The 7,500-nt window shown below is 45.0% G+C and overlaps 1 protein-coding gene across 6 annotated transcripts in view; it reads right to left on the reverse strand.

Moving 5' to 3' along the window:
• LOC113818287 (uncharacterized) overlaps window positions 1–7,500 on the reverse strand; it is a 185,232-nt gene that overhangs the window by 64,349 nt on the left and 113,383 nt on the right. For 2 of the 6 annotated variants that reach the window (XM_070127272.1, XM_070127271.1), the window contains exon 1: window positions 917–1,277. The exons of the other annotated variants lie outside the window; for them this stretch is intronic. The gene's annotated coding sequence lies outside the window, so the exon portion shown is untranslated. Of the gene's footprint in view, window positions 1–916; window positions 1,278–7,500 lie in introns of those variants that run through there. 6 annotated transcript variants of the gene reach the window in all.

Consider the following 7,500-nt stretch of genomic DNA (forward strand, 5'->3'; position numbering starts at 1 on the left):
AATATTATTCTGATAAATTTCCCACGATCTTTTTTCTGTCGAATTTTATGCTTTGATTTCCTTCTCGCGATGTGGGTCAGTACAAAGAAAAAAGAAAGAAAGAAAGAAAGAAAAAACAGTCATGTGACGGTCTATCTTTGAATTTACAATGAAAATTCTGCTTTTGCTATTTTCCTTTTCTTCTATTTTTTTTTTTTTTCTTTTTTTTTTTACTTTTTCTGTTCCTTTTATTCTATCTTTATCTATCTACTTTATTTTCATTTTTCCTAGTTTTAATATTCATGATCTAAATGAAAATGAGAAAGAAAAGGGAAAGAAAGAAAAAATCTGACAAAAATAATTTGCTGTAATAAAGTATAGAAAGATAATTCTTTATTTACAAAGGAAAAATATATAGCACTTTCTTCCAACGGCAATTAGATGTAAACGACGGCTTTCCAGTTCATGAATGCCATATCCACACGTGATAAGAAAACAAAGGTCATTTCATTTTTGGTTTGTAATACATGCACCTTCAGATGAAGGTGTAAGCATTCTCTCTCCCTCTCTCTCTTTCTCCCTTTCTCTCTCTCTCCCTCTCTTCCTCGCCGTCGCCGTCGCCGTCGCCCTCTCCCTCCCTCCCTCTCTCTCACTCCTTCACTCATTCACATTCACTCCCTCCCTCTCACACTCACTCACTCTCTCCATCTCTCTCTCCCTCTCTCACTCTCACACTCTCCCTCACTCACTCATTCATTCACACCCTCCTTCTCTTTCTCCCTCCCCCACTCACTCTCCCTCACTCTCACTCCCTTCCTCACTTACTCATTCACTCATCCTCCCTCCCTCCCTCCCTCCCTCCCTTACCCATCCTATCAACACGTATACATATAAATCCATTTTTTCTTCCAATTCACTTTACCATAGCAACACTCACCTTCTCTCCAAGGGCGTGACAGAGCCCCGTGTGCGTCCCAGCCTCCGAGGGGAAGCAATGAAGCAACTGAAGCAAATCCTCCGAGGAAAACCGAATCTCACTCGCCAGAAGGAAACGATGGAAATAATAATAATGATAATAAACACAATCTAATCTTCCTCTCTCTCCACTCTCTTTCTCTTTCTCTCTAATCCGCGTTTCTCGAAGAAGACGCTGGCGATGCGAGACTCGGAGATGGAGTCAAAAACCGTCCCGGGACACTTGATAAATCCGAAGAAAAAACAAACAACGATATCGTCTATTTTCCAAAGAGAACAACAAGGGAATCCAGTCCGGGCGGTTCGCTCATTAAAAAAAAAAATCGAAAATGCTTTCCTCTGATATATATATACTATCTCTCTATATAAATCCTCTTCCCCTCCTCCTTTAAAAAAATAAATATATATCAGTGTCACTCTTCCTAACAGGACAGCGACACACGAGGCAGGAGCGAGGAGAGAGAGCGAGACGCACACACACGAACACACACACACCGCGCGTTCGGACTAACTCGGGAGGTCGTCGGCAGCGGAGGTCCTCACTCCATGACTGCCGGGCGCACAATGACGGCGGGGCGGGCGGGAGTGCCGGTTTGAAGGTGGGGATGGGGGGGAGGGGAGGGGAGGAGGGAGGGGGAGGAGAAGGGAAGGGGAGGGAAGAGGAGGAAAAGGGAAGGGGAAAGGAGGAGGGAGGGAGGAGAAGGGAGGTGGGAAGGGTAGGGAGGGGAAAGGAGGAAGTGGAGGGGAAAGGAGGAAGCGGAGGGAGGGAGAAGGGAGGTGGGAAGGGAGGGAGGAGGAGGGAAGGAAGGGAAGGGAAGGAAAGGGTAGGGAAGGGAAGGGTAGGGAGGTGAAGAGAAGGGAAGAGGAGCGGAGAGGGGAGGTGAAGGGAAAGGACTGAGGGGTGGGAAGGGAAGGGGAGGTGGGAGAGAGGGGAGGGGGAGGGCGGGGAAAATCAGGGGTGCAGGTGTACACTTGCTTGCTTGCTTGCTTTCAGGGGGCGTTGGGGTGACAGAAGGAAATGGCTAATATTTATCTGCTTCTGTGTTATTCTGCCTCCCTCTGTTCTACGTAGCATCTGTTCTCCTCTCTTTGTTTTTTTTCTCTTTTTTCTTTTTTCTTTTTTTCGTCTCTTGCCTGCCTGTTTATATGTCTGTTTGTCTCCCTCTCTCCTTCCATCCTCCTTCCCTCCATCCTTCTCTTCCGTCTTTCTTCCTTCCTTCCTTCATCTCTCTCTCTCTCTCTCTCTCTCTCTCTCTCTCTCTCTCTCTCTCTCTCTCTCTCTCTCTCTCTCTCTCTCTCTCTCTCTCTCTCTCCCTACTCTCTACCATCCCACCTTCCCTATCCCCTTTCCCTCCTCTCCTCCCCCCCACCCACCCATCCCACATCCCCTCCCTCCCACCCCTCCAAAAAAAACTTCAAAGACAACAACACCCATCCAACAAACACCTCATCCTTGACCACCCCAGAACCAGGAAAAAAAAGAGGAACCAAATCGAATTCCCTCGGAAATAAACCCGAGAGCGAGCGGAAGAGAAATCACCCCCACCCCCACCCCGCCCCCCACCCCAAGACGTCCCTCGTCAGGAGAGGCAGTGGGGCGAGGCGGGGGACGTCGCCAGCGCAGCCTCAGCGCCCAGTGACATGGCTGGCCTACGCGACATGGGGTGGGGGGTCCTTTGGGGGGGGGTTGGGGGGTGGCTTCGTGGGTGTGTGGGTGGGGGATGGGGGTTGTGTGTGTGTGTGTGTGAGGGGGTTGGTTGTGTGTGTGTGTGAGGGGTTGTATGTGTGTGAAGGAGGGGGGTTGTGTGTGACGGAGGGGGGGGGGGGGTTGTGTGTGTGTGTGTAAGGGGGGAGGGGATAGTGTGTGTGTGAGAGGGGGGGGGAGTTGTGTGAGCGCGTGCGTGCGTGGGTGAGAGCGCGTGTGTGCTTATGGGGTCACTGTGATTGTGCATGTGTGAGCTTTTGAGGTCAATAAAATTTTGTGTATGATGTAACGTTTTGTATGTGTGTGCGCTTACACTGTCGCTATATCTTTGTGTATGTATATGTGTATGCTCAGGAGGTCGATCTGAATCCGTTGCGTATGTGAAGCATATGAGGCCAGCGTGTTTAAAATAACTAATTAAATATGTGTTTAGAAACCTTATTTAACATGTGGTTAGATTTGTTACATCTACCTATGTGTATATGTGCAAACCCATAAACCACACTCATGTTGTCTCGCACATATTCCACCGCTAAAGAGACCCAGGTATCTACTCTTTGAACAACAAAAAAATCGTATCTATACTTGACTTACCCTCCCACCCACCCAACCCCTCCCCACCCCCTCCCCTCCCCTCCCTCCCCTCCCTCTCACCCTTCCCCCTCTCCCCCTCCCCTCCCCACCCTCCCTCTCCCTCTCTCTCCTCCCCTCCCCTCTCCCCCTACTCCCTCCGCCATTTTGTATGTGTCCGAATCCACATTTTTTTTGTTCCTTTGTGTCAGACGGACGTGTTCAAACATGTCACGAGAGGACTGGAATGTTTGGAAAGGAAATGGTTTGTTTATTTTCACTTCAGGAAGGAGGAGAACAAAGAAGGGAGGAGAGAAAGACCGGTGGAAGTAAATACCAGGGAAAGGAGAATAAGAGAAAGATGGGAGAGAAAGGGAGAGGAGAAGAGGAAGAGAGGGAGAGGGAGCGCGACAAGGAGAGGAAATGAGAGAGAGAGAGAGAGAAGAGAAGAGAAGAGAAGAGAAGAGAAAGAGAGAAGCGAAAGCGAAAGAGAAAGAAAAAGAGAAGGGACGAGAAGAGCAAAACTACCAGACAAGACTATAGACTGACAGACAAACAGAGATAGAGACAAAGACAGACAAACAGACAGACTGAGAGAGGATGAGGAAGTACATAAAATGGCGTCCACTCGTTGATTTACAGATCAGTATCAACTATTGTGTATATTATGACGGGGACGACAGGGGGGGGGGAGGAAGGGCGGAGAGCGAAAGGGGACTCAGCGAGCGAATGGAGAATAAGGAGAGGAGAGATAGGGAGAGGACAAAGGTTAGAAAGCGAATGGAGAATAGGGAGAGGAGGGAGAGGGAGAGAACAGAGGTTAGACAGAAGATGGAAAAAGAGAAAGAGAGGGAGAGGACAAAGGTTAGAAAGCGAATGGAGAATAGGGAGAGGAGGGAGAGGGAGAGAACAGAGGTTAGAAAGAAGATGGAAAAGGAGAAGGAGAGGGAGAGGACAAAGGTTAGAAAGCGAATGGAGAATAGGGAGAGGAGGGAGAGGGAGAGAACAGAGGTTAGACAGAAGATGGAAAAGAGAAGGAGAGGGAGAGGACAAAGGTTAGAAAGCGAATGGAGAATAGGGAGAGGGGGAGAGGGAGAGAACAGAGGTTAGACAGAAGATGGAAAGAGAAGGAGAGGGAGAGGACAAAGGTTAGAAAGCGAATGGAGAGGAGGGAGAGGGAGAGAACAGAGGTTAGAAAGAAGATGGAAAAAGAGAAGGAGAGGGAGAGGACAAAGGTTAGAAAGCGAATGGAGAATAGGGAGAGGAGGGATATGGAGAGGACAAAGGTTAGAAAGCGAATGGAGAATAGGGAGAGGAGGGATAGGGAGAGGGCAAAGGTTGGGAAGATAGAAAAACAGGAGAAGGAGAGGGAGAGGACAAAGGTTGGGAAGAAGATGGAAAAAGAAGAAAGGAAGGAGAGGGAGAGGACAAAAGGTTAGAAAGCGAATGGGTAATAGGGAAAGCAGCAATAGGGAGAGGACAAAAGTTGGGAAGAAGACGGAAAAGGAGGAGAGAGGGAGAGGACAAAGGTTAGGAAGAAGATGGAAAAAGAGAAGAAGGAGAGGACAAAGGTTAGAAAGAAGATGGAAAAAGAGAAGAAGGAGAGGGAGAAGACAAAGCTTAGAAAGAAGATGGAAAAAGAGGAGAGGAAGGAGGGGAATAACGAATGAATTTTAAAAACGAAGTCTGGAGGAACAAAGGAGAAAAATAATAATAAGGAACAGGCAGGAAAATAGAGACTGCGAAAGAGGAACAGACACGGAAAGAAAAGGGGGGAGAGGGAAGGAAGATAGATAACAGGCAGGTATATAGGAAAGCAGATAGAGAAACTGTGATTATCATAGAATAGAAATAGAATGAAAGAATAATAAAAAAAAAGAATAATAAAAAGAAAAAATAATAGAAAGAGAGAAAAATAATAAAAACATATATACAAAAAAGCATAATAAAACACACAAAAAAGAATCGTATATACTAAATAATTGTTGTAATGACAATGGCCACAAAAAGGATGAGGAAGGAGAGAAGGAAGAGGAAGGAGGGGGAAGGGGGAGGGGACGGGAGGGAGGGATGGGGGGAAAGGAAGGAGGGGAGGGGACGCGAGGAGAGATGGGGGGGGAAGGAAGGGGAGAGGGAGGGAAGAGAAGAGAAGGAGGGAAAGGAAAGGGGGGAATGGGGGGAAGAGAAGGGGGTGGAGGGGAAGGGAAGAGGAGGAGGAGAAGCGGAGGGAGAGGAAAGGGATGGGGGATGAAGGGAGGAGGAGTGAGGGAAGGGGGAGGAAAAGAAGAGGAGAGAAGAAGAGAAAAAGTGAGAGAGTGTGGGGGGGGAGGAAAGGGAATAGGAAAAGAGGAGGAAGGAAGAGAAGATGGCGGAAAAGAAAAGAAAGGAGAGATGAGGAGAGCGGAGACCGAGAAACCGAGGAGAGAAAGACGGAAGACAGGGAAGCAGAAAAGAAGAAGAAGAAAAAAAAAGGAGGAAGACAGAAACACTTCACGCCCATCCCGCCGCGCACCTCACCCCCCCCCCCCCCTGCAACAACCCAAAGTACTCGCATTCAAACCGAATCTTTACGACTTTATAAAACCGCAGCCAAACCACCTCCAAAAAAAAGGATGGGAGGGGAGGGAGGGAGGGAGAGTGGGAGGGAGAGAAGGCGAGAGGGAGGGAGAGAGGGAGAGAGAGAGAGAGAGAGAGAGAGAGAGAGAGAGAGAGAGAGAGAGAGAGAGAGAGAGAGAGAAACAGACACAGCGAGAGAGAAACAGACAGAGAGAGAAAAAACAGACAGACAGAGCGAGCGAAAGAGAGAGACAGAGACAAACAGTCCCAGAGAGAGAGAGCATATACAAAAAAATTGAATCTCCGAAGTTAATAACCTTGCATAATTATCCTCTAAATTACTCACAATTACCGGATGCCCCAACGAGGTAAATTTCAGCCAGCGACACCACCGTACCTGAAGGGAAGGAGAGGGGAAATTTTTAGATTTACAGGCCATGAGGTTAAAACTTTTTTTTCTTTTTTTTTTGAGGGAGTATGTCTATCCCTCTAGCTATCTGTAGATGGATGGATGGATGGATGGATAAATTGATTTCAAATAATTTAAATAATGACCTAATTTTTAGATTTACAGGCCATGAGGTTAAAACTTTTTTTTTTTTTTTTTTTGAGGGAGTATGTCTATCCCTCTAGCTATCTGTAGATGGATGGATGGATGGATGCATGGATGGATGGATGGATGGATGGATAATAAAAAGAAATAAAATTAATTTCAAATAATTTAAATAATGACCTAATTTTTAGGTTTACAGGCCATGAGGTTAAAACTTTTTTTTTTTTTTTTTTTTTTTTTGGTGGGAGTATGTCTATCCCTCTAGCTATCTGTGGATGGATGGATGGATAGATGGATAATAAAGAGAAATAATTAATTTAAAGAAATAATAAATTATTTAACTTTTTCTTTCAGGGAGTCTGTCTATTTCTCTATCTATCTGTGGATGGATAGAACGATAATAAAAAGAAATAATAACCCATTTCAAGTAACTATTTATCTACCTAATTTTTAGATTTACAGGCCATGAGGTTAAAACTTTTTTTTTTTTTTTGAGGGAGTCTGTCTATCCCTCTATCTATCTGTGGATGGATGGATGGATAGATGGATAATAAAAAGAAAAAAAATCATTTCAAATAATGTAAATAATGACTATGTATCTACCTACCTTCCTATCTTCTTTTTTGAGGTAGCCTGTCTATCCCACTATCTATCTATGGATGGATGGAAGGATAGATGGACAGATAGATAAATAGTAATTTTCCTTTTTTATTTCCTTTTATTCCTACATGTTTTTCTTTTTTCTCTGTCGTGATAGGACAGATACACAGATAGACAGACATATAGACATACAAACAGACAGACAAACAGACAGATAGATAGACGGGCAGAAAGATAGACAAAAAATAAATAGATAGATAGATAGATGACCTAAATCACCAAAAACAATAGACAAAAAGCTAAAGAGATAGACAGACAGACATAGAGACAGACAGACAGGCAGAAAGATACATAGATAGATGGATAGATGACCTAAGCAGAAAGATAAACAAAAAATATATATAAATAGATAGATGGATATATGACCTAAGCAGAAAGAAAGATAGATAGATAGATAGATAGATAGATGACCTAAGCAGAAAGATAAACAAAATAGATAGATAGATAGATGACCTAAGCAGAAAGATAAACAAAATAGATAGATAGATAGATGACCTAAGCA

This window comes from Penaeus vannamei, chromosome 11 (assembly GCF_042767895.1).
Source record: "Penaeus vannamei isolate JL-2024 chromosome 11, ASM4276789v1, whole genome shotgun sequence".
In the NCBI taxonomy this organism is placed as follows: Eukaryota; Metazoa; Arthropoda; class Malacostraca; order Decapoda; family Penaeidae; genus Penaeus; species Penaeus vannamei.